Source organism: Lepidochelys kempii, chromosome 3 (genome assembly GCF_965140285.1).
Source record: "Lepidochelys kempii isolate rLepKem1 chromosome 3, rLepKem1.hap1, whole genome shotgun sequence".
In the NCBI taxonomy this organism is placed as follows: domain Eukaryota; kingdom Metazoa; phylum Chordata; order Testudines; family Cheloniidae; genus Lepidochelys; species Lepidochelys kempii.
The window spans coordinates 60,102,960-60,130,178 of NC_136382.1; the positions used below are offsets into that span (position 1 = coordinate 60,102,960).

The window sequence follows — 27,219 nt, forward strand, 5'->3', positions numbered from 1 at the left end:
AAGCAAACGCTTTTAAGCAGCATTGGCCATACAAATTCTTTTGAGGTTAATCTCATTACAGGACATTGAAGTAATCCAATATGGAGGTTACAAAGGTATAAATATCTGTGTCAAGATCAGCAGAAAAGAATGGACAAAAAATCCTTATAAGACATCAGTTAGACTATCCCCATTTGACCATAGAGAAACTTTGTGGTATTCAAAACAGATATTTACTTTTGATACAATAATGTAGTGCCAAAAAAAGGCACCGGAATACTGTATTTTCCATGTCAAATTTTATGGGCCAGATCCTCATCAATTAACATCAGGTGATGATCTGTCCCTTTAAATTTCCAGATGTATGCTTCCAAACCCCCTAGTGGTGTTTGGGTCAGAGTGCCTTGACGCAGACATTGTTAGTGTCAGGTTGTGTATGTTGAACTTCAGTGCCTCAGCACTTTAGGCAGAGTGAAAGGAAATCCCCTCCAGAGCTACCCAAGCCCAGAAGGGGAGATCGTTCTGAGGTTGACGAAGCTTGGTTACCCTGAGTAAAAAATGCCACTTTTGGGGGGATGCACAGGGAACAGCCTTGTTGCTCTGGACAACATGACTGGCCTGTGGGTGGTAAATAGTATCTTCCACCAACTGAAATGTACCCCATCTCTCTCCCATATTTAAAAGTCACTTATCTGGTCTGGCTCATTTCTAGCTGGCAGTGTATCATATGTATATGTGATCTTGTAAAAAGCTTAATTGAAAAACGAGGAAAGCTGCCAATAAAATCCAGTGGAGTTTACAGATAAATCCAAAGTGATACAGCAGATTTGACCTGTTTAACTCAACAGGTCTAGTTTACTTTTCAGACTGATTTCAATGTTACACTTTGTATGAACACATTTGCTGGTTCCTGTTACCCAAACCACATAGTTTCATAAACACTTACTGGAGACAAATATCTGGCCATTGATTTCATGTCTTTAATTAGCTCTTAGTTTACAATTGCTGTTCAGATAATATGCTGTTCTGCTGAGTCAGTGCATTTATTGGAAATACTTGAACATACCTTTCAAAAATGATACATACAAGATGGGATTATTTTCCCCGCATAGATTACAAAAAGGAGAAGGCTTCATCATTTTGTACAAGGAAGCTAACATTTCCAGGGCTGATTAAATGACATTTTAATAGAATCAGTGCCATATTAGATGTCTTTTGATTTACCTCTGTGTTCAATTAAAATTTTTGACTTCACCTTAGACTTCAGAGGTCATGACAGATAATTCTTTTGATGTGCTGAAAGTTTATGTAAAACTTTCCATCATAATAAAGCCTTGTTCTCTTTCTCTCGCTCTCTTTCTCTCTCTATCTCTCTCTCTCACACACACACACTGTTTTTTTCTTGGTTTGTTTTACCCATGTGTTGCTGGCAGCTGTGTTTATTATTGGCTCACCATTACTTTTTTAGCTGTCACCAAATGTTTTTAAGCTAGTGGGGTGTAGTGGAAAATCTGGCTGTATTATTAATGGCAGAATCAGCTACTGAGTAGACCTGTACACGATCCAGAAGCCAGTCAATGAAAAGGATTCCATTGACTCCAGTTGGACTTCGGATCAGATCTATTAACCATAACTAAATTAGTTCTCTTTACACCAATACTACGTAGTTGCACAGCGTAGTTTTCTGTTTCACTCTGCTTCATTTGTTTTCTGTGGGTGCAGATTTCATTCTACTTTATTCATATTCACCATAATTGAATTTCTTTGTGAGCTCATTGTTTGCTTGCCATGTAATACGCCGCAGCAATCAACCAGCTCACAAAGATGTTAAATCACATTCCGCATTATGTGAGTTTGCCAAAGAAAGCATATAAAGGGGATCAATAATTATCATCCTCAGGGATCAGAGTCCAACTATGCTAACCACAGTACAAACCACTAAAACAAAGACAGTTCCTTCTCCAGACAGCTGACAGGCTATGTTTAGGACAAGATGACGCAGGTGAATAAACAGACAAATGGAGAGCGAGGGATGGTATGTTGGGGTGGGAAGGTACCAGTGAAGAAAGCTATGTTTGTATACGAAACCAGTCTCAGTGATCAAACTTATCACAAGTGGTCACTACTTGTACCAAGACTAATTTTACTCCTAATCAAAGAAATAGTGTTGTTCCTCTAGACAGCAATTAGTGAGTCCCTCTGTGCATTCATCCAAAAATATTCTACCCTTACATTAAATGGCTAAAAGAAGATGAAAAAAGAAATCTTAGCAATAATTTTCCATATTCTTTTCAGTTACCCCTGTAAGCCTTCTTTTCAGGTGAGACAGAAAGTATTTTAACTACACTATGATTGTACCACTAAAACATACATAGCCTACATCAGTCCGTCCTGTTGTTTGTTTACTGCTTATTAATTCTTCTAGCAAAAATATGGCATACAAGAGCAATACAGAGAATGTGATCACTCTGCTTTTTCTTAACTTGTCAAAACAATCTTAGCAATAATTAGTGAATGAAAGGGGCAGATCCTTAGGAAGTGGAAGTTGTAGGAGCTGCATTGAAGTCCATGGTGCTATGACAAGTGACCTGCAAAAGCTGTTGCCAGCTTGCTATTATACCGTAAGAACAGATACTGGAGACTTTTTAAGTAACAGTAAACACTTCACTTGTTGCTGAGAACTGCACAACTAATGCAGGTCTGCCTGTCGGGCTCCAAGTGCAGTGCAAGCAATGTGCTTCTGCTGATAAGGCTCACTACATGATGATTTGTGCCATACCACACTATGGATAACTTTGGTTCCTACTCCAAAGTTCCTGCTATCATTACATCTCTGTTTTTAACTGTTTTATTTAGCTCTATCAATTTAATTTAGTATCCAGAACTCTAATCTCAATCCTTAAAGGGTCTAGAAAAATTAGTCTCTGTATCTAGCGGGTTTTCTTATCACTCACCCTTACGGGTAGTAACAGGAGTATCACTGTCCTATTTTATTTTTCTGTATTCAAACTGACCGGTTGAGACTCAGTAGATTGGTCTCAGATTGTTTACATTTCTGAGCTGGATGTTGAGACCGTTTCTGATTGTTCCAGGTTTTCATTCGCCTCCTGTACAATTCTTTTTCTGCTCATCAAATCCTTTCTGTTTCTTCTATAGACGTCTCCTTCCATTGTATCAATGAGATAAGATCTTAGAGCAGTGTATTGGTCAATCATCTTTACAGGTTTCCATGCTCCTTTTTGACAAATGCAGTCTCTCCATTTTCTAGTGGTGTGCCAGTGGTCTGCCATTCTGTTCAACTGCGGGAACAACAGTTTTCATGTTTAGTGAATAAAGTCTCATTGCTTTGCAAAAGTATTAAAGACACTGGAGCAAAATTGTGGTCCATTGTCTCTAATGAGTTCTTCAGGTATGTCATACCTTGCAAATATAGACTTGTGGTGTCTAATGATGACATACACACTTGTTACCTAAAGCAAGCAGCTTTCTAAGTATTTTGGATAATAAAGCAACCAGAATAAGATAATCTGCACTTTGAAACTCAAACAGGTCCATGCCAAGTTTCTGCCAGGATGTGTTTGGGACCTCATGTAGTAGCACTGGTCCCTTTTGATTTTTGTTTCCATAGGTGCTTGGAACTAGGGATGCTGGGGATGTGGCAGCACCTCCTGGCTTGAAGTGGTTTCCCTCATATACAGGGCAACTAAAATGATTAGGGGTTTGGAAAGGGTCCCATACGAGGAGAGATTAAAGAGGCTAGGACTTTTCAGCTTGGAAAAGAGGAGACTAAGGGGAGCTGTGCTAGAGGTATATAAAGTCATGAGTGGTGTGGAGAAAATGAATAAGGAAAAGTTATTTATTTGTTCTCATAATATAAGAACTAGGGGCCACCAAATGAAATTAACGGGCGGCAGGTTTAAAACAAATAAAATGGACCAAGTAAAGCCCCCAAGAAATTTAGTATTTGAAGGAAATGCAGCAGACACTACCCAAAGTAGAAGCAAGGATTTGAGCTGCATAGCACTGCAAGAGGTGCAGACAAAAAAAAGTGAATGTCTGCAAATAGTATTATTTCTTTATGTGGCAGGTGAAGAAGCAAGAATGGTATTTAACGCTTTTCAGTTTGATTCAGCAGATAAAGAAAATATACAATTTTTAAAGAATAAAGTTTGAGGCATACTGTGGTCCATGAAGATATGTCATGTGGGAGGTACAAATTTTTCACCAGAAGTCAGACAGATGGGGAAAGTATAGACCAATACGTGACTGATTTAAAACTGGCAGTACAATTTTGGAGAATGCTCATTAAAGACCACCTTGTGTGTGGTATTGTGTCAGACTCAGTGCAAGCTAGGTTGTTGAGGGAGACTAGTTTTATCTTTGAACGTGCTGTGGACATATGTCGTGCAGATGAAATTCCTGCAAAATAGTAGAAAGGGCTGGGCAAACCGTAAAAATACATGCACACACTGCAGCGTGTGTCCGCCTTTAGTAAGTACCCAGACATGCTGTCATGGACTGGCGGGCATCCGGCTGCTAATGAAAGCCTGTGATCAAAAGATGTGAAAAAAGAGAAGAGGCAAATAAAGATTGTTATAAATGTTGACGTAGCCATGCCGTAAACAACTGTCCTGCATATAGGCAAGAATGCTGAAGATGTGGCAAATGCAATCATTTTACCAAAATGTGCAACTCTGGAAAGGAGAAGTCCTATGGCAAACAAATGTTTACCCTCAGGGGAGCAGATGAATAATCACAAGCTCTGTTCTTTGGTAAGCTGGGTACTAAGCAGGGTGAAAGTGGGCCGGTACGGCATACCAGTAAGAACCCGCACCAGCCCCTACGCTGCGCCTTAACATACCTGCGTCTTTTGCCTCCTGTCGGTGGCAGCACTTTAACGTTTTTGCACCCCCCCCATCGGCGGCCCTACCAGCAGGGCCACCAAGTGGTGGGGGGAGGCGCAGCAATGTTAAAGCACGGCCACGGCAAAGGACCCTGCAGCGCTTTAACGTTCTCTGCTCCTTTTGCCCCCCCACGGGAGGGGGGGTAAAGGGAGCAGCTGTCCCGGGGCCGGCAATTTAAAAGGACCCAGGGCCCTTTAAATCACCACTGGAGCACTGGGCGGCACGGGCCAGGCAACCTCGAAGGGCTGGCTGTGGGATGCTGACCGCTCAGCCCGCCCCTTCTGCCCGAGGACCCGCCCCTTCCGAGAGCCAGAGCCAGCCCCGGCCCCATACTGGTAAGTGTCTGGAGTTACTTTCACCCGTGGTACTAAGCCTCCCAAGGACAAATGGATTGTGGAATTGCTCATTAATAATCAGAAAACCATGTATTTTAAAATGGATTCTGGGGCACAGGCCAATATGATGTTTGTAAAGGACAGAACCACTTCATAGCTCAAGTATCTGGCTGACAACTTACTCAGGGAAAAAACTGCAAATATCTGGTAAAGGCAAGTTGGACTCTGAGTATCAGAATAAGAAAGCACTGCTGGAATTTCAGGTGGAAGAATTTGATTTGCAAGCCATATTGGGCTTACAGTGCAGAGTCAGTATGGTGAAGGAAAACCAGGAATATAAAGATGTCTTAGAAAGTTTAAGGTGCTTGTAAGACCGGCTCTTGGCACCAGCAAAGCAAGCACGTGCTTGGGGCGGCGCAATTCCAGGGGCGGCGTTCCGGCCAGCCTCTTTTTTTTTTCTTTTTTGTGCTCTCGGAGCTTGGGGCGGCAAATTTTTTGCTTGGGGCAGCAAACAACATACAGCTGGCCCTGGGTGCTTGCCAGGTAAGCATGCCATAGAGATGAACTCACAAGTACCACCAGTAAGTAATACATGTGCCTCATAAAGTTCCAGTGGCATTCAGGGACAAAGTAGAAAAAAGAATTGCATTATACAGAATAGTTACAAATAATATCAAAAGTGCAAGAACCTAAAAAATGGGTCAATTCTATAATAATTGTAGACAAACCACATTGAGATGAAATAAGAATATGCTTGGATCCAAAAGACGTGAATAAAGCAATATGAAGGAAACATTTTCAATTGCCTAGAGTAAAAGAAATCACCAGCAAATTATCAAATACTTAGTCCTGCCACGAGTCCAGGGTACTGGACTAGATGACCTCTCGAGGTCCCTTCCATTACTATGGATTCTATGATTCTAAGAAAAGCTTCAGTTTTCCCTGTCTTAGATGCCAGTAGTGGATTTTGGTAAATAAAGCTGAAGGACAAAAGTTCTACACTTCGTATGTTCAGCACACCATTTGGCAGGTACAGTTTTGCCAGACTTCCTTTTGGCATCTGTTCAGCTCCTGACGTGTATCACAGAGTGATCCAATTGGCATTTGAATGTCTGCGAGGTGTTCAGGTTACATAGATGACATACTGGTGTGGGGAAATAACAGACAAAAATATGATGAAAGGCTCAAGAGAGTTCGAGACAGGTGTTGTGAAAGGAATCAGACAGAGATAAAATATTTTTGGGGGTGACAGAGTTAATGTCTAAGCCAAATTAATTTTGAAAATAAAATTTAATGAGGCATCATGTTCAATAAGGTACTAAAATCCAAACATATAAGCTTTCTCCACATTATCAGTTGTTTTCATCCACTAATTTAGCAGTTCTGTTTTTAAACATAAAACATAAACATAAAAAGTAAGTTTGGCATTATTTGTTCTGGATAAACACTTGCTGCTTATGACTTATGGTTCCGTTTGTCACAGTTAAAGGGCAAGAGATACCTTAGATCCCTTTGTAGTCTCTCTCTAGTTCATGCCTCAGGTGAAAGACTTCACTACTTTTATCAGTCTCTGGGTACAACCCTGCTGTTCTACCCCTCTTAAACTGGATCCCTGAGTTGTACCCCCTGTGTTTGCCAACTGTGATATCTCTACAGGCCCAACCTGGAAGGAGCTTCTATCTGGGAGCCTGTGACTTGCCGCTGATTAAAGTGACTCACAACAGCGTCTTCAAAACAAACATATCATTTATTCACCCAAAGGTACATAGCAATCAGACAAAAAGGTTAAAACAAAAAAGCCTATAATGCATCTGATCTTATCTAAACATTAGCCTTTCCTTCAAGTTTAGGTAGGTTCCACTTAACCCAAGTACCCTCACCTCTGGGCCAGGTAGGGTGACCAGACAGCAAATGTGAAAAATCGGGACGGGGATGGGAGGTAATAGGAGCCTATATAAGAAAAAGACCCCAAAATCAGGACTGTCCCTATAAAATCGGGACATCTGGTCACCCTAGGGCTACTATCTTGATAGCTATGTCACATATTCATAAAACTATTACAGTCATCCCCATGTTCTATACACCATTAATATCCTTCAGCCTCAGTTCTGTGAATACTTATGCACATGCTTAATTTTAGACATTAAACACATGCCTAAGTTTTTGCAAGAACATATCCTTAGATCTCAGTATGCAACTTCCATTGAGTTCAGTGGGAGCTGCAGACTAGTACCCTCAGGCAGAATTTGGATCTGTAGACTTTTTCTCTTAATATTTCTTCCAGTTTATCTAACGATTGAAATCAGACTTACTGAACAGTAATGCCAGATACTGAGACTTCAGAAATCAAGGAACCTCTTTCAACAAATATATCTGAAAAAGGAGCTCTCTGCCAAAAAAAAATACCATATTTAGCAAACAGCTGACAGACTGCGCCACAAAGCAGAAAATATTGATCTGCACAAGCAAGAAAATCAATGTGAAGAGATATGTTTACTGGGGAACAATTGGTTATTAAGGCCTTAAGAAAGCACCCCTCAAAATGCAATACACAATATTACTGACAAAGCTTTTTTAATGACAAATCGCACCTGGAGCTGCAGCTAGCAAGAGATGTCAAGAGTAACAAGAAGGGTTTCTTCAGGTATGTTGGCAACAAGAAGAAAGCCAAGAAAAGTGTGGGCCCCTTACTGAATGAAGGAGGCAACCTAGTGACAGAGGATGTGGAAAAAGCTAATGTACTCAATGCTTTTTTTGCCTCTGTTTTCACTAACAAGGTCAGCTCCCAGACTGCTGCGCTGGGCATCACAAAATGGGGAAGAGATGGCCAGCCCTCTGTGGAGATAGAGGTGGTTAGGGACTATTTAGAAAAGCTGGACGTGCACAAGTCCATGGGGCCGGACGAGTTGCATCCGAGAGTGCTGAAGGAATTGGCGGCTGTGATTGCAGAGCCATTGGCCATTATCTTTGAAAACTCGTGGCGAACGGGGGAAGTCCCGGATGACTGGAAAAAGGCTAATGTAGTGCCAATCGTTAAAAAAGGGAAGAAGGAGGATCCTGGGAACTACAGGCCAGTCAGCCTCACCTCAGTCCCTGGAAAAATCATGGAGCAGGTCCTCAAAGAATCAATCCTGAAGCACTTGCATGAGAGGAAAGTGATCAGGAACAGCCAGCATGGATTCACCAAGGGAAGGTCATGCCTGACTAATCTAATCGCCTTTTATGATGAGATTACTGGTTCTGTGGATGAAGGGAAAGCAGTGGATGTATTGTTTATTGACTTTAGCAAAGCTTTTGACACAGTCTCCCACAGTATTCTTGTCAGCAAGTTAAGGAAGTATGGACTGGATGAATGCACTATAAGGTGGGTAGAAAGCTGGCTAGATTGTCGGGCTCAACGGGTAGTGATCAATGGCTTCATGTCTAGTTGGCAGCCGGTATCAAGTGGAGTGCCCCAAGGGTCGGTCCTGGGGCCGGTTTTGTTCAATATCTTCATAAATGATCTGGAGGATGGTGTGGATTGTACTCTCAGCAAATTTGCGGATGATACTAAACTGGGAGGAGTGGTAGATACGCTGGAGGGGAGGGATAGGATACTAGGATACAGAAGGACCTAGACAAATTGGAGGATTGGGCCAAAAGAAATCTGATGAGGCTCAATAAGGATAAGTGCAGGGTCCTGCACTTAGGATGGAAGAATCCAATGCACCGCTACAGACTAGGGACCGAATGGCTAGGCAGCAGTTCTGCGGAAAAGGACCTAGGGGTGACAGTGGACGAGAAGCTGGATATGAGTCAGCAGTGTGCCCTTGTTGCCAAGAAGGCCAATGGCATTTTGGGATGTATAAGTAGGGGCATAGCGAGCAGATCGAGGGACGTGATCGTTCCCCTCTATTCGACATTGGTGAGGCCTCATCTGGAGTACTGTGTCCAGTTTTGGGCCCCACACTACAAGAAGGATGTGGATAAATTGGAGAGAGTCCAGCGAAGGGCAACAAAAATGATTAGGGGTCTGGAACACATGACTTATGAGGAGAGGCTGAGGGAGCTGGGATTGTTTAGCCTGCAGAAGAGAAGAATGAGGGGGGATTTGATAGCTGCTTTCAACTACCTGAAAGGGGGTTCCAAAGAGGATGGCTCTAGACTGTTCTCAATGGTAGCAGATGACAGAACGAGGAGTAATGGTCTCAAGTTGCAGTGGGGGAGGTTTAGATTGGATATTAGGAAAAACTTTTTCACTAAGAGGGTGGTGAAACACTGGAATGCGTTACCTAGGGAGGTGGTAGAATCTCCTTCCTTCGAGGTTTTTAAGGTCAGGCTTGACAAAGCCCTGGCTGGGATGATTTAACTGGGAATTGGTCCTGCTTCGAGCAGGGGGTTGGACTAGATGACCTTCTGGGGTCCCTTCCAACCCTGATATTCTATGATTCTATGATTTACAAACATGATTCTAGAACTTTGAGCAAATGTCCCATGAAAACCCATGTCTGAAGAAGATAAGAAACACTGACATTAGAGGGGATTGAGATCCCCATAGCTTACCTGTTCAAATAAAAATTAAAGGTTATGATGATACGTATATGTTGAATAATGATACTGAAATATAAATATGAAGACTTGCTAAATGGTGAAAATAAGAGTTTTGTTAGTTATGCTTTAACAATTTATAATTATGGATAGTGAATTAGTTTGGATGAAGTATCACTTATGCCAAGGCCTTGGCCTAGTTTTTGCCTGGCATGAGTGTTGCCTTGCCAATTCTTCTCTATCAGAGACTTGTTTAGATGATGCTTATTGCTGACAGGACAAAAATGATGTTTTGTTACTTCACTGGAAACATTAGATAAAAGGATGTTAATTAGTATAATAAATACATATATGCACTGCTAAAAGTCCCTAGGCTGGGGGAAAAAAGAACAAGATGACATGGAAACACAATAACATGAAAATAGTGTAAACAGCAAAAGTTTTTTAAATCGAAGCTTGTGCATGCATACTGTATGGGTTATGTAAGACACAATGTTTAACATTGACTCGAGGAAAACAAATGAATATGTAACGTGGAAAAAAATATAAAAAAGCAAGTGAATAAGGCCCATATCAGAGAACTACTGCACCAGAAACTGAAGGAATGAGACTGAAGGTCCAGATCAGAGAACAGAGACTGAGGCAACCATCATGAAGTGGAGGAGGGTTTCCCGGTACCCTGGAACTTGGTAATGTAGGCCTCTGTCTGTTCTGTCTTATCTGCTTATTGTGTGGCATAAATATATCTTCAGAAACTATGTGATAATAATTCTGTCTGAAAATTTACAAATAAAGGAGAAAATTGATTAAACCTAAGTTGGGTGGACTTCTGACTCAGTTTCCCACATTCGTCCCCAACATGCTCAATTAAGCATTAGAAATATGAAAATCTGGATAAGATTTGTGGAGAAATGCATCATCTTTCCAAATAATTTTCCCATGTCCACCAATGGCTTAAGTCCACTGAAAATTAATCCAAAAGCCAAATGGCTGACATCATTCTTCTGCCGAAAACTAACAAGAATTTTGGCTTGATATAGAGTACACCAAGGAAAATGTTGACTTAGAAAACAGATTGAAATGGAATAACCTAAAACTAATAAAATTCCCCAAAGTCTTCTCAGCTTGCTAAGGCTGCATTTCATAAGTGGTGCAAAGATCCAACATTAGGGACACAAGAGAAGTAAGAGAGCAGGAATCTTAAAATATGTGAGACTAATTTCTTTAGCACTGAATAACATTTTCCATAATCTCTGTTTAAGATTCAATATGATAGAAATCATTTAAATTAGAGAGACTAAATATGTACTAGTTGAAGGTGAACTACTAGCTGCAGTTTCATCTCATAAACTAAACAGGTTTGAGCCTAGATAATAATTTAATGAGAGAGTTCCAGGAACCCTTATATGTCACAGGAAATGATAATGGTGTCTCAATAGGTCACAGTCTTCCCTCTGAAACAAGGGATAAACTCTCCATGATAACTATACATGAGGGGCACTGCAATTTTTGGATGTTCCATCTTTCAGATGACATACAAAACTGAGTCCATTATCATTTGCAGTTACTAACTATCATATGGTACTTTTTATAAGAGTAGAGATGACAGTTAGTGGGTCAAATTCTGAAGTGACCTGTAAAGATAATTTAAATATTGGGTAATGACTGAGAAGTCTAAATGAGTATGTAAATGAATCTAAGTTAGTCTAAAGGGATCCCGGAGGGAATATAATATGGTACAATAATTTAGGCTGAAAGAAGGAGTAAATTACACTAATTTCAATCCTTCAAGACCCACTTAGAATCACCTTTGAATATGGCCCAGTGAGCAAAATTCAGAGGTGATGTGTAAGGAGTAGTAAGTGAGGATGTGAGTCTAACAAGTCAGTATGTCTAACGGAGTCTAGCAGTCTAAATTGGTATATCATACAGATAGGCTGGCAGAAAAAAGGTATAAATTACAGCAATTCAGATTCTTTCCAGATTCACTTCTGAATTTGGTCCAGTATGTCATAGCAGAATCAAGACTTTCCTCACCTCAAGACAAGAAGTACATTTAAGAGAATTTCCTCCAAATTTAAACTGCTTGTTTTTTCTTTGCTGGTGAAAGCAACACAATGCATTATAAAATGATATTAATTGCTAACAACTTCCCAGCTTTGAATCAAACACAATGATCTAGTTGCCAGCTAAGCCAGAAAATTACATGTATTCTGTGGGTTAATAGAAAGCTGTTTTGTATTTTTATTTGTATTTTCCTTTTTTCTGTTACATGCTGCTAAAATTTGGAATTGTAATGAAAATATTTTTTAAAAAACGATAAACACATCCCCAGGAACAGCCAAAGGAGGCTAGTAACCTCATTTTAAATCAATAAAACCTTCATTGCTCTCAATAGTTCTAGTATCAGATTTGATTTCAGGCAGTCAGCATCCCAGGTGTCAATAGATCCATGAGGAAGTTTTGATTATATTATTAAAAACAACTGACCAATCTTTATTGTATCATAGATTTTGACCCTGAGCTTGACGTGCTCTTGGTTCTTAATCCAGTGACTCTTCTAAGACATAGCCTTTATACTTGTAACTGGAGATTTCATTTTACATTATTGGTATATATTTTTTCTGCTTTTATATAAAAAAACCTGGAGGAAATTCCATGTAGTGTGCAGAATGGTAACATGGCCCAAAGGAATCAGAAATTTTTCATGCATTTGTCAGTTACGCAGTAGTAGTGTATACACTATTCATTATAAATTAATATTTGTTCTTGTTTATCTTTCTTCAAAATGAAGATGCTACGTGGGAAAAGGCTATCATTACTGAACATATTGTGGTAGTCGCAGTATCAAAATTGAACTGGTGTAATAAAGACTATTTTTGTTACAGGGGAAAGCATTTGCACAAATGTTTGTAGGAACAGAACCAGACGGCTCGTCTTTTCACATTCACAATGTTAGCAAAATGATCTCCTACTGTATATGTAGAATTGATTTTCCAGCCAAAAAAGCCTCAGCAGCACGTTATGTTATGTTGTACTGATTGGCTTCAATAGACATACCCATGAACATGGAGCTAGATAAGTTTAACTGGAGTTGAGCCCACTGGCAATTTCCTCCTCTAATTTTAAAGGCATGGTGATCTCTGACCTGTCCATGAGGATGCACCAGGGGTCAATTGAGAAGATTTGTGCTAGGGAGGCCTACCAGGAAGAACAGATGATCTTCCTGTCCTAGACTTGGATGTTTACAGTAAACAATGGGCTGAATTCTGAGGATCTTACTCAGACAAACCTTCCCTGACCTTTATGGGAAACAGACAGAGTGAAGACTGAATAGAAAGTATGGGCTCAGTCGATCCCCTTCAATGTAATAGAGGGAGCCTCCTGTACTTGTGGATCTCCTTCTTTCTCTCACAGAAAGGATGTCAGCTGTCTCTGAGCCAACATTCTTCTCTTCCCCTGCATCTAGCAGCAGGTCTGGCAGGTTTCATTTAAGGAGCAAGCTACAAGGCAGACACACAGGCTCCCCCAGAAATGTAATATAGCCTACCAACATTCACCTCTTTAAGGAAAGGCTGGAGATTGTAGAAGGCCTAATAGCATGGCTCCAATGGAGCTGTGCTGTGAGGCATTTTCTTGCCATTTAGCCCTGTCCATGGTTTTCCCACAGGAGGGTGTAGATCAGGCTCCTAACTGAGAACCTAAGGATCTGGCCGTATGATTGGAGACTGGAAAGCAAACTTAGGTCTTATTCAATCTAAGCAAGTGAAGTGAATACTGGATGTACTGCCAGTCAGTCTTTGCATGAGAAACAGAGTCTATTTCATTTTTACTCACAAATAGATTGCTTTGTAGTGTACTTATCTGTATATTCCTAGTTCTCATCTGCAATAGTTCTGACATAAGAAATAAGATTGTGGTCTAGTGAAGTGTTACATTAAAAAGTGCTAAGTAACATTTACTACAAAATGATATCTGAGATACCACAGTCAATATACATATAGGGTCTCTTATATACCATGGTGGTGGATGCTGACTCCAGTGGAGATTAAACCCCTGATTCAGCAAGATACTGTTAGCACATGCCTAACATTAAGCACATTAGAAGTCTCAGTGAAATCAAGGTAAAAAAGTTGTTCATACAAGTAGTTCTTAAAGCTCCTATAAGATAAAAGCTTTTGTTGTATTTTGGTTTAAAACAAAGCCATACTGTAAAACCAGAATGTTCCATCAGACACAAATCATTGATGTTGTCAGGATTCTCTCCCCACTCTGAACTCTAGGGTACAGATGTGGGGATCCACATGAAAGACCCCCTAAGCTTATTTCTACCAGCTTAGGTTAAAAACTTCCCCAAGACACAAATTCTTCCTTGTTCTTGGATGGTATCGCTGCCACCACCAAGTAAGATAAACAAAGATTTAGGGAAAGGACCACTTGGAGTTCCTGTTTCCCCAAAAAATCCCCCCAAGCTCATTCATCCCCTTTCCTGGGGAGGCTTGAGAGTAAACAAGGTGAGCACAGACCAGACCCTTGGGTTTTTAGGACACTAAAACCTCAATCAGATTCTTAAAAACTGAACTTTTATTATAAAGAAAAAAGAAAAAGAAGCACCTCTGTAAAATCAGGATGGAAGGTAATTTTACAGGGTAATAAGATTTAAAACACAGAGGATTTCCCCCCAGACAAAACTTTAAAATGACAAAAGACAGGAATAAACCTTCCTCTTAGCACAGGGAAAATTCACAAGCTAAAACAAAAGATACTCTAATGCATTTCCTTGCTATTACTTACCATTTCTGCAATTTTAGATGTATCATTCAGTAGGAGCTAGATTACTTACTTCGTCTCTCTCTTTGTCTTGGAGAGAACAACAAAGAGCACAAACAAAAACCTTTTCCCCCGCAGATTTGAAAGTATCTTCTTTCCCCATTGGTCCTTCTGGTCAGGTGCCAATGAGGAACTGATTAACCCTTTACAGGTAAAGAAGGGATTTTATGCTACCCTTAGCTGTATGTTTATGACGGATGTGTCTCTTAAAAGTTTCTCAGAAAAATATTCTCCTTCAGGAGGTACCTGATTTTAATGAAAAAGATCTGCCTGAGTAAAGTTTCATTACTATCTTTTAAAATTTCTTCTTGTTCATTAATAATAATAAATTATTATTATACCATGTTTTAGTAATTTTCTTTTAAAAAATCTATGCAAACTGAGTGTGAGTATTAGTGTAAATTATTTTTTTAGCTTCATAGATTGATAGAAGGGACCATTGTGATCATCTAGTCTGACCTCCATAGAGCCATAGAGCTTCCCAAAAATAAGTCCTAGAGCATAGCTTTGAGAAAAACATTCAATCTTGATTTAAAAATTGTCAGTGTTGGAGAATTACCATGACCCTTGGTAAGTTGTGCAAATGATTAATTACTCTCACTGTTAAAAATTTACACATTATTTGCAGTCTGAATTCATCTAGCTTTAACTTCCAGCCATTGGATCATGTTACACATTTTGCCGTTACACTGAATTATAGACTGTAATCAAGTCACCCCTTAACCTTCTGTTTGTTCAGCTAAATACGTTGCGCTCCTTAAGTCTAGCACTATACGGCATGTTTTCTAATCCTTCAACCGTTCTTGTGGCTCTCCTCTGAACCCTCTCCAACATATCAACCCCTTTCTTGAATTGTGGGCACCAGAAGTGGACATACTATTCCAGCAGCAGTCACACCAGTGCCAATGCAGAGGTAAAATATCCTCTCTACTCTTACTCAAGATTCCCCTGTTTATGCATCCCCAGATAGCCTTAACTCTTTTGGCCTCAGCATCACACTAGCACCTCATGTTCAGCTGATTATCCACCACAACCTCCAAATCTTTTTCAGAGTTACTGCCTCCCACAATAGAGTCCACCATCCTGTAAAAATGGCCTGCATTCTTTGTTCCTAGATGTAGACATTTATATTTAGCTATATTAAAACACATACTGTTTGCTTATGCCCAGTTTACCAATGTCTGGAAAAATATTTTTTCTTGTCTTCCTGAGTGGGGTTAGAATTGTTTGAGCACTGCATTAATATAAATATTCTATATGTAAATAACTATGATATCAGGCAGTAATTATATGAAAGCTTGCATTTAAATACAAAATACTTGCAAATATATATTTAAAAGAAACTTATGCCATTTTAAACGTTTGAGAAACACAAAGGTTTTCATCTTTAAGTGGTACCATGCGTTTGGAAGTAACCAATATCTTCTGTAAAATCTTTCCCACCATAAATGTTTTGGTGTACAAAGAATTAAGACTTTAGGGTGTTTACAGAAGAAATCATTTTCAATAAGGACATTACTCAAATTCTTTGTGTGGGCTTAAACTCATGTTTTTCTTTGAAAAGAAAGGTGGGGGAGGGTTTTAGATTCTTTGCTCTGATAACACAACCTTGCATTCCTTTTCCTAACACATGAATGTTTATATGACTGTCTTCTTGACATTTGATTGTCCTTGGGAAGTTTTTCCTAAGATTTAATCTAAATTTGCTATGATGTAGTTTGAACCCATTGACTCTTGTCCTGCCCTCTGTGGCAAGAGAGAACAACTTTTCTCCATCTTTCTGATGGCAGCCTTTCAAATATTTAAAGACTGCTATCATATCCCCCCCTTAATCTCCTCCTTTCCAAACTATACATACCCACTACCTTCAGCCTTTGTTCACATGGCTTGCAATCCAGCCCTTTGAATATCTTTGTTGCTCACCTCTAGATTTCCAGTTTCTCTACGTTCTTTCTGTACAGCAGTGACCAAAATTGGACACAGTACTCCAAGTAAGGCCTAACCAGTGCCGAGCAGAGGGTATTATCACGTCCCGTGACTTGCATGCTGTGCCTCAGTTAATGCAACCTAAAATTGCACTTGCTTTTTTTGCAACAGTTTTTGAACACATATGGTTATATTTATTCACCTACCAAGCCTATTTTCCATCCAGTAGACACAATATATTTATTTTCAGTGAAAAGAACAGCTAGAAGTTAACACAGATAAATGTTGGTTTAACCATGTAAGAGTTTCTCATATTCTTTTCCAGTTGTTTTCTCATTTTACCAATACCTTTTGAATTTTAAAGCATTCATTTCCATTCCTTTTGCAAATTTCATTTCCAACTCTGACAGCTTTTGGTTTATAAGAATAGGTTTGCTAAGATCAGTTTTTGAATCTGATATACTCATTTTACATTTTTTCCTCTCCCTCATCCAACAGCTTAGATTTTGTGAAAAGTATTTTTTTCTGTTTATAACACAGTTCTATGGCTTTTAACATTTATGTATACTTGAGGCCATCCAGACAGTTTTTTATGGTACTGAATGTGTTTGTTTATTTACCCTTCCAACTGTTTCACATTTGAAGTGTTGAATTTTCTCAATGGAAAAATATTAAAAGGAAATTGCTCAGAGAACCCTATGGTGTAAGTTAGTCACACAAAAACTAGGTTTCCATGTACAGCAGCATCTTTGATAATGTAAAGTATAAGAAAATACCATGTATGTTTCCAAAGCACAACTTAGGTCCTTTTCACTATTATTATGCCATATGCTGGATTTCAAGGATGGTGCAATTGTATACCAGCCAGCTGCTGTGCTCGCTAAGAAATTAGTACTTCATCGCTACTCCTTCTTGAATGCCACACTGGAAGATATGTTCTCAACTTAAAACAAATCACTAGTCAAGATGACATGTCGAGCCAGCTGAAATGACTTTGATCATCTCTCCCATCTGGCTGATCTGAATGTAATGGGAGACTTTGCTTTTAGCTGTTTTGAAAAATGTTGCAGCACCTTGATAGAGACTGACAGAAAAAAACTGAATAAGGAGTTGAAACATCGTAAAATTGCACCTCTCCAGATTGGCATAACAATGGTAGTGACAATGTCATAATGCTTTGGCTTGCATAAAACTGTAGTTAGTTTTAAAATTAAGGCTTTCAATGAGTGATAATTAAATAATAGTTTATAGCTAAAAATTGAAAATGGTGGTCACAATAGATTCTCTGTGAAAGACATCAGAATGGAGGAAACAGATCAAATTCACCTCAAGGGGAGATTCGGGGAAGGACCTATGCAAATGATGACTTCCAAGGGAGGATCTATACAGGAAGGGGAGGACATAGGCAGGAACAGGGTCTCTGCTAATATGTTCAATCTAATTGGCTGAGCAAATATGCTAATGAGCTGGAATTGAAAAAGCAACCAATCAGAGACAAGCTGGGAAGACTGAAACTTGTATATCAAACCAGCAGCCAGCAGGCTTAGGTTTGGATTTTGGGGGGGTTTGTGAAGAACAGCAAGTCTGAAGATAGCAGCAGAAACAAGCCTCAAGACCAGGGCGCCAGCAGACCTTAAAACAGCAGCAGCAAGCCTCACAACCATGGCGGCAGCAGGTGAACAGTGGCGGAAGCAGCAGCAAAGACATCGGCAGCAGCCTGAACAAACAGACTGACAGAGCAGAAGGACCCTGTAAGACAACGCAGCGGGATTTTAAGAAACTACGCGTAAGTTTTACCTTCTGTCTATTTTTCACAGAGTGTCTGGGTTTGCCTGTAAATAAAGCTGGATGCCCGCGTTTGAGTGAGATCTACCCCACCTCTTGGCCGCTGTTCACAGAATGTTTATGTTAAACTATAACATCTCTCTCTTTAGCGTATAGCATCGTAATGCTTGCTTAGGCCAATGTATACAGGCTCAGTCTGTTCCATCGTAATAAGGATAAGATTGTGTAGCTGTAGTGCAGCTTTTTGTACATGCACATAAAGCAGTGGTGGGCAACCTGCGGCCTATGGGCTGCATGCGGCTTATCAGGGTAAGCTGATTGCAGGCTGCGAGATATTTTGCTGATGTTGCTCATCCACAGGCCTGGCCCCCCTCAGCTCCCAGTGGCCGCGGTTCACTGTTCCTGGCCAATGGGAGCTGCGAGAAGCGGCAGGCCTCAGAGATGTGTGGGCCACCACTTCGTGTAGCTCCCATTGGCCGGGAACGGTGAACCGCAGCCACTGGGAGCTGCAGGGAGCCGTGCCTATGGATGGTCAACATCAGCAAAATATCTCGCGGCCCACCAGCGGATTACCCTGATGGGTCACATGCGGCCTGCAGGTTGCCCACCACTGGCATAAAGGGTCTCTATGTACCTTAAGTATTACATTGAAACTGCTATATAGTCCATGTCTCCTGTGTCCTGTGTATTCTGTGTATTTTATTCTATAGCGCTGCTTTAAATATATGATTTTAAATACAGTGTAACTGCTTTACTTTATCTTATGTGCTATAGTGTATTCTTTGTTATTCTATTAAGTGTGTTGTAATTGATATTTTTTTTTAATAAACAGTATTTTGTTTTCGAAGAACTGTTGCTTGTATGTCAATCCTTTGAGGGGAAGGCTGTATCCATGTCCTTCCAAGGGTTAGCAGGATTAGCCTGCTCTGGGGAGTCCTCTCCGGGTTGAAGGCCTCTGGTAATACCATGGCAATTCTTATAGGGCGAGTCACCCCCTTTCTACCCATGTGGATGGAGCAAATTGACAACTGGTTTATGGTCATAGGCAAAACCATTCTTGGAGTGCCTTTTGGTACAAAATTTGGGGTAACATGAATACAATGTGTTCCAAACCATAATATGTGTTTTCTTTTTTTGATAAATATGTTATCAAGTCCCATGATATGTTATAAAAACAAACAAAAAAGTTAATTATCCTTCAACATGCTATTGGATGGAGCAAAAGTAAAAACAAATCTTTTTGTAAGGATGAACTGTCTTGATTCAAAAGATTTTAGAAGCATGTCAAATTTGTGGTCATTTCCCCCTCTTAAACTGCTACTTTAAAAAGATCCATAAAAACATCATTCTTGATAATTCAGGGATTGTGCAATTGTAACCCATCTCTCTCTTCTGCTTGTTAAACCAAGAGGTTATAGTCCTCTGAGTGATATCATACACCAAGTTGCCAAAATTATAGACTTAATATCACAGAGGAGATTAATCTATATGAATAGACAGGAAAAGGGATGACAACCTAACATTTTAGTACAGGAAGATTCCATGGACCCCATCTAGGGCTGTCATTTGGTGTTTGTACGCATTACTGTTTGGCTTTTTTCTTCTGAGTTTCTCAGACTTCTGGATTTTGTTCATGGTTGCAGCTTTCATTGCAAGCTTGGGTCATCTGCTCCTCACATCAGTTTTTCTCTTGATAAAGAGGTTTGTCATAAAATCCCTCTCTACCTTGTACTTTCCTGACTTCAGTTAGTGTCCTGCCACTTCTAAGCCTCCAAATAGTTTGAAAGCATTCACTATTTCTATATCCCGTAATGTTATACAACAGACTACAAAAAAGCTTTTCCTGATGTACAAGTACCTATATTTAATTAGCTGCAAGGAATCTCAAGCCCAAATCGGTAAGATTTAAATATAAATATATTTTACTTCATATCTATTATATATATTGCATGTATTAGTTGGGTGTGGAGGAGTGTAGTTATTTTGTTTCAGCGCAGCTGTTTTTATTTGTGAGTAATCAAAATCATGATATACACATGATCTTTTGTGTTTCTGTCATCAGAAAAAGGAACAAAAGAAATTGGGAAAGGGACAAAAGTTGTACCACTAAGGGCATGGCTACACTTGCAGATGTAGAGCTCTGTGAGTTAAACCCGCCTTCGGAGAGCGCAGTAGGGAAAGTGCTGCAGTCTGTCCACACTGACAGCTGCAAGTGCACTGGTGTGGCCACATTTGCAGCACTTGCAGCGGCATTGGGAGCGGTGCATTATGGGCAGCTATCCCACAGATCACCTCTTCCCATTCTGGCACTGTGGCTTGTGTGAAGGGGGTGGGGGGCTCGGGGCATTCTGGGTCCTGTCCCAACGCCCCGTGATGCATCGGTTCGCATCCCAGCAATCCCTGTGCTTCCACATTTGGCACCATCTTTCAACTTTTTTGTACTGCACGCTCTGTCTTCCCTTTTGGTCTGCGGGAATGGAGCCCGAACTGCTGAGGAGTATGCTGACGAGTCTTGCCAGCACGTCATGTTTGGCAGTCGAGTTATTCCTTATGATCCAAAGTGACAGCGAGGGCTCCGATGATGATATCGACTCGAGTAACGCATATGACATGAGTTTGCTTGTGGCATTCATGGACATGCTCACTACTTTGGAATGCTGCTTTTGGGCTCGGGAAACAAGCACCGAGTGGTGGGATCACATTGTCGTGCAAGTCTGGGATGACAAGCAGTGGCTGCAGAATTTTCGGATGATAAAAGCCACTTTCATGGGACTGCATGAGGAGCTCGCCCCCACCCCGCGGCGCAAGGACACGAGATTGAGAGCTGCCCTGATGGTGGAGAAGTGGGTGGCTATCGCAATCTGGAAGCTGGCAACTCGAGACAGCTACCAATCAGTCGCTAACCAGTTTGGAGTGGGAAAGTCGACCGTTGGAATCGTGTTGATGCAAGTTTGCAGGGCCATTAATTGCATCCTGCTCAGAAGAACCGTAACTCTGGGTAACATGCATGACATTGTGGATGGCTTTGCACAAATGTGTTTCCCTAACTGCGGAGGGGCGATAGATGGCACGCATATTCCAATTCTGGCACCAGCCCTCCTAGCCTCTGAATACGTTAATCGGAAGGGTTATTTCTCTATGGTTCTCCAGGCACTTGTGGATCACTTTGGGTGTTTCATTGACATTAACGCAGGCTGGCCCAGAAAGGTGCATGACGCACACATCTTTTGGAACACTGGCCTGTTCAGAAAGCTGCAAGCCAGGACTTTTTTCCCAGATCAGAAGATCACCGTAGGGGAAGTCAAAATGCCCATTGTGATCCTTGGAAACCCTGCTTACCCTTTAATGCCATGGCTCATGAAACCCTACACAGGGAACCTTGACAGCAGCAAGGAGTGGTTCAACAACAGGCTGAGCTGGTGCAGAATGACTGTGGAGTGTGCTTTTGGCCATTTAAAGGGCCTCTGGGAAAGCGGGTTAGAGGTGATGTGGGAACAAGGGAAAAAGTTTTGGGACAAGTGACGCAGGGTGGGGCGGGCATGGTAGTGCTCTGCCTGCATGGCTACGAGTGCCTGGATAGAGTTCGTTGGCGTTCCATTATGCTTATCAGCTGATCCGTGCTTTGCTGCCAGAGCACCGCACTTTTGTGCCGGCGCTCCTCATTCTGCTGGCGGATCCTCCTTTCACTCTCCCACCACTCCTGCACTTTTTGATTTTCAATACTTGAATGCTGCATTACTTCATGCAACATGTCTTCCTTGCTTCTACGTGGCCTCTTTCTGATTCTTTGGAGTCTTTGGTCTGGTGATAACACAGATGGCTGAGATTTCAAGGTTGCATCAGTAAAGGCAAAATGCAACACTTAACAGAGGCAGCATTGTTCACACCAGACAGAGCAATGATTCCCCCGTACTTAAGAGCAAGCACAGTCTACACAATAGTATAATTTGCCTGTCCCAAAGCAAGCACAGATAACCCACAGGAGCCCCAAAATGGTGAGTAAGCACAGGGTTAAGCGTGACTGATTGTTTCACGGCTGTACTGTCCTCTGGGTTTCTGTGCCTTGGGGAGAGCCAAGAGCAGCAGGGGAACCCTATACTGAACACTGTCTCCACATTTTCCACAGGAGTTCGTCCTGGAAGATATCTCACTGCTGAGGGTGACGTAGGAAGCAAGGGAGGGTCTTCTACGGCAATGCGGCTTCTGCCCTGGCCCATATGCAGCTTGCCTGTGCACAGCAATGGTCCACCCGCCCCTTACGACACAGTGGCCCAGACAAGTTAGCCTCACTGGGACAAGAACCACAATGGCTCTTCCAAGAAACCTGCGCAAGCGCATTGCCCAAGTTCTGGATGAGACCTTTGAAGAGATCACAGAGACTGCTTACAGTGATGTGAGAGAGCACATCAACGTCCTATTCTGCGTCTAGGCATGCATGCAGCCCTAACCCTCCTCACCCCAAGAGTCAGCATGAAATAACTTCCTTCCAAAAATTAAAGCTGCTTACCGAGGACCTCCTCTGGTGTTTGTCCTTCCCCAAGCACCGGCCTCCACGACTGGCTACCCTCCTCCTGGCTTGAGAACAGCTCCTGGCTGCATGCATCTAGGGATTCCGGGGTGTCTTCCTCCGCCTCAGCACCCTCGCTCCCACTTTGCTCCTCCTCCTCCTCCTGCCTTGTTGTCCATGTTGAGTTTGCACCAGTTTAACTAAATCATTTTTAAAAACAATGTAAGTAAAACCACTGTAGCTTTATCAAACAAACCAGGTCACACAACTGTATTACTTAAATACGCTTGTGAGAAAAAAAAATTAGGAAATGAGGAATGAAGAAAAAATCTAGAACCCCATTCACCACTCTATTAAACCAGTTTTATGCCATTGTGTCCTTATTGTTTTCAATGAAGTCACAACATCATAAAATCAGTACCAAAAGTGCTGATTTGGGGGTCTTCTTCCAAGTTCAGAGTGCCACTCAGGTTTTCAAAGCATGAATCAACCATTTGTACCCATTTTCCCACATGTTTATATCTCATGATCATGTTAAGGCAAAGTCCTCAATATTATTTAAACGCCCTGTCATTTAGGTGAACATTGCAAATGGTACAGAATTTAGAGCAAGTTGCTCTAGAAATTTAAAGCAACATTGCCAAGGATTGAGAAGTGTCACTAGCTGATAACCTGAGTGACAATACAAAACGATGAGATGTAGAGGTGTTCTGAAGTATCCAGCAAAGTAGTCAGCACAGTATCTACTTGAAGAATCTGAAGCCAATGTAAGTTTTATGAGATGGGAATGATATGATTCTTGGACTCTGAGTATTCAGACAGCAGCTAGCTACAGCTTTTGCAAATAGTTGGAGCTATCTAGCATAACAGTCAACTGAGAATTACGGTAATCCAATCTAGTCAAAATAGAGGTATGCCAGGTAATGGCAGTGGGGTCTAGGCAAACAGATTTTAAAGTAGTTTTGGGGAAGTAGTGAGAATTAATAAATAAACTCTTTTTTCAGATTTTACAAGCAAATCATAAATATCCCTCCAGCTTCTGGAGACTGTACTGCAAAAGATGTCAAAGTAAAATGAAGAAGGAATTCATGATGCTAGAAATTATATGTATGTATCTCCTGCAATTTATATTAATATCGTGCAGCCATACCACTCAAGCTGTGTCCTGTCATATCTCACAAGTTCAGAAGGGTTGGTTCCGGTTAGCACTTGAATGGAGTCCTCTAAGGAAATCTAAGAGTACATTCTGCCCTCTGAATCAGTACTGAACAAATGCCCTTCAGGACATAACAGGGCTTTGTGTTCAGTTGCTGACTTCTGGAAGAGATGTAAACCCATGGATGAATTCTAATTTGTGTCACTATTTTCTACTTACCTCGATAGCTCCAAAGTTTCAACTGGAAACAGTATTCTCTTTTACTTCCTGCCCTTAGCTGTGGAGTGTTGGAATGATCTGTTAAATAACTGTAGTGGTTCTGATGCTTTCAAAAGCTAGCCGTCATTTTTTTCTTTAACATACTGTATGTGAGACTCATATGCAATTAATAGTCATGACAACAACTTTCCACAGCAGGGCTAACAGCTGCAAGAGTTAGATGCTGAATGAAGGCTTATGTGTCCCAATGTTCAAAGTAACAGGAAGAGATACGGAGAATTAGAACATATTTTTGGAAGCAATCTTCCATCCCCACAAGTGAATATAGCCCACGTTTTGCCCATGGATCCAGGCACAGCCATGACACCCCTGTAGTGGCCCTTATTTTGCATGCTGATGTGTGTAGCTGGAGAAATGCTATTGTTTCTTTGGCCAGGGTATTTACCTGAGTCTTGCTGTTTTTGATACTAGGATTGTTCCTCTAATCTAAATAAAGAAGAATCAACTTTGGGGACACTCAGAGAAGGACAAATTCCCTCACCTTCTGGTGCCTGTGATTTTGAGGGGAACTAAGAGCCCTCTTCATCTCACAGGAGGTGCTCAGCACTAGATGTAGGCAAAGAAATTGTGACAAAACATTTTTTTCATCTGAATATGCCAATTTGTTGACATTTAATTTTTTCTCAGAGACAGTTTGATGTGGACAAAGTTCCAATGGAAATCAGGTTGATTTCTGACAGAACCCAGCCTTCCAGGTAGGTTTTGAAGCCTGCATGAGTTCCTGACAACTCATCTGCCTGGCTCCTCAGCTGCCTGGGCTTGGCAGTCCATGGCTCTGGGGCAGCCTGCCAGGCCCATTCCCCCAGCTGAGCATTTCACAAGTTTTGATTTTCATTACAAATTGGAATGAAACCAAATTTCATAATATTGAAATCCTCTGTACAATGGAATTGCCTCTCTCCTCAGAGCCCGACTCAGCGCCTTATAGGATTTGGACTCGATAGCACATAGAGTATATTTGGGTTCTGCTGTTTCCTACCAGAGTTTGGTTAGAGTCAGAGAAGAAATGTGTTGCTATTAATGAAGGACAAACCGGTCTGCAAAAATAGGCTGGAAATCTTGTGCAAATAGGAACTCTGATGGGATTTCTGATATCTTTGGCTTCTGTTCAGGCCAGACACACAGCAAATGCAACCTTCTTGTGGTACTTGTATTTCAGCACATCTGCTTTTGTGGTCCACAGGACCTGGGAAGTCTAGAGGCACATAAAAATGAAAAATTATCAAAAGAACATTAAACAATTTTTTTTCAAGTCTCAGAGGATCAATTAGAGGTTCAGCAAAGGTTCAATGCTATTATTATTTTTGGCCTACCCGGTTCACCCACCCCTAGCTAATACTAACTGTTACATGAAGTCTTTGCTAAATAAATAAATGAATAAATAAATAATTGCATAATATTTTACACTTACAGAACAAGGACCTCAAAGCACTTTTCAATGTAACTTAATCTTCACAAACCCCTGGTTGGTAGGTAAGTATTGCTCCCTTTTATAGACAGGGAAACTAAAGCAGGAAAGTTGAGCAACTTTCCCAAGGGCAGAGATAGAGTCAATAGCAGACCTGGGATTAAAACTCTGATGTTTCATTATACCAGCTCTCAGTCCTCCCCATCCTGATTCTGAGTTACTAATCCTTCCAGGCTCAGTAATTATGCAGTGCCTCTCCCATGACACTGTCTTGTTCCCTTTTCATTTCCTGATTCTACTTTTTCTACTGATTACCGCAACATAAAAATATTATGTAGAGCAACAAAAATCCACTGAATATCTAGGCACCGAATCTGCAAACTGTTTGCGGTAGGCAGACACTTACGCCTGCACAGAGCCCCATACAGTTGTATTGTTCTTTTTTAGTGTTCTGAAGAACACTAGTATATGAGAAAGAGGTTTCTTTATTGAAGACCCTCACTTCTGCCCTTTCCAAGTGATGATACACACAGCTTTATCGTCATCCAGTTTTAACAACCAGTACCAGTACTTCTGCAATGGGGAAAACCTCAGCAAACTCTAACAATTTTCAATAAGTTTTTGCTGTGTCCTCTGACACCTTAGGGTCTGCATTGCTTTGTTTAATCTTTTTTCTGTTTCTTCCATGTCCCTCTCCGGTTCAGACACTGTAGAGTTGGGCCCTGTCTCCTTGTCCTCCGTTCCGTCTGTGATGTGTTGAAGGTGCTTCCTATGCTGTCTAAAATTCAACTTTCATTAGTGACCCCTTTGTATGACCTAGGAGTTACCTCATGAGAGGCCACTGCTTTTTGTATCCATGTTTTACCATCATACAGGCAAACCCTCTCATGTGGTAGCAAAAACATCAGTTCCTGTGACCTCTTATCATAATAATGTCTTTGTTTACATTTGTTATTTATCCTATAATTATTCATGTCACTATTATGTTTATCATCTGCTACTACAAAATTAGGTAATCTTGTTTTGAACTCCCTGTTAAATAAAAGGTTTGCTGGTGAAAACCCATGTTTTAGAGGACCTGCCAATGAAGCAGGATGATACTAAACTGGGAGGAGTGGTAGATACGCTGGAGGGGAGGGATAGGATACAGAAGGACCTAGACAAATTGGAGGATTGGGCCAAAAGAAATCTGATGAGGTTCAATAAGGATAAGTGCAGAATCCTGCACTTAGGACGGAAGAACCCAATGCACAGCTACAGACTAGGGACCGAATGGCTAGGCAGCAGTTCTGCGGAAAAGGACCTAGGGGTGACAGTGGACGAGAAGCTGGATATGAGTCAGCAGTGTGCCCTTGTTGCCAAGAAGGCCAATGGCATTTTGGGATGTATAAGTAGGGGCATAGCGAGCAGATCGAGGGACGTGATCGTTCCCCTCTATTCGACATTGGTGAGGCCTCATCTGGAGTACTGTGTCCAGTTTTGGGCCCCACACTACAAGAAGGATGTGGATAAATTGGAGAGAGTCCAGTGAAGGGCAACAAAAATGATTAGGGGTCTGGAACACATGACTTATGAGGAGAGGC

At 41.1% G+C, this 27,219-nt stretch overlaps 1 long non-coding RNA gene across 1 annotated transcript in view; it reads right to left on the bottom strand.

Annotated features, from left to right (window-relative positions):
- Nucleotides 1-2,818: 2,818 nt before the first annotated feature.
- LOC140908709 (uncharacterized) overlaps nt 2,819-27,219 on the bottom strand; it is a 34,810-nt gene continuing 10,409 nt past the window's right edge. The window contains exons 2-4 of the long non-coding RNA XR_012157967.1: nt 25,208-25,423; nt 22,794-22,993; nt 2,819-3,278 (exon numbers count right to left, since the gene is read on the bottom strand). This is a non-coding gene — a long non-coding RNA (uncharacterized LOC140908709). The remainder of the gene's footprint in view (nt 3,279-22,793; nt 22,994-25,207; nt 25,424-27,219) is intronic.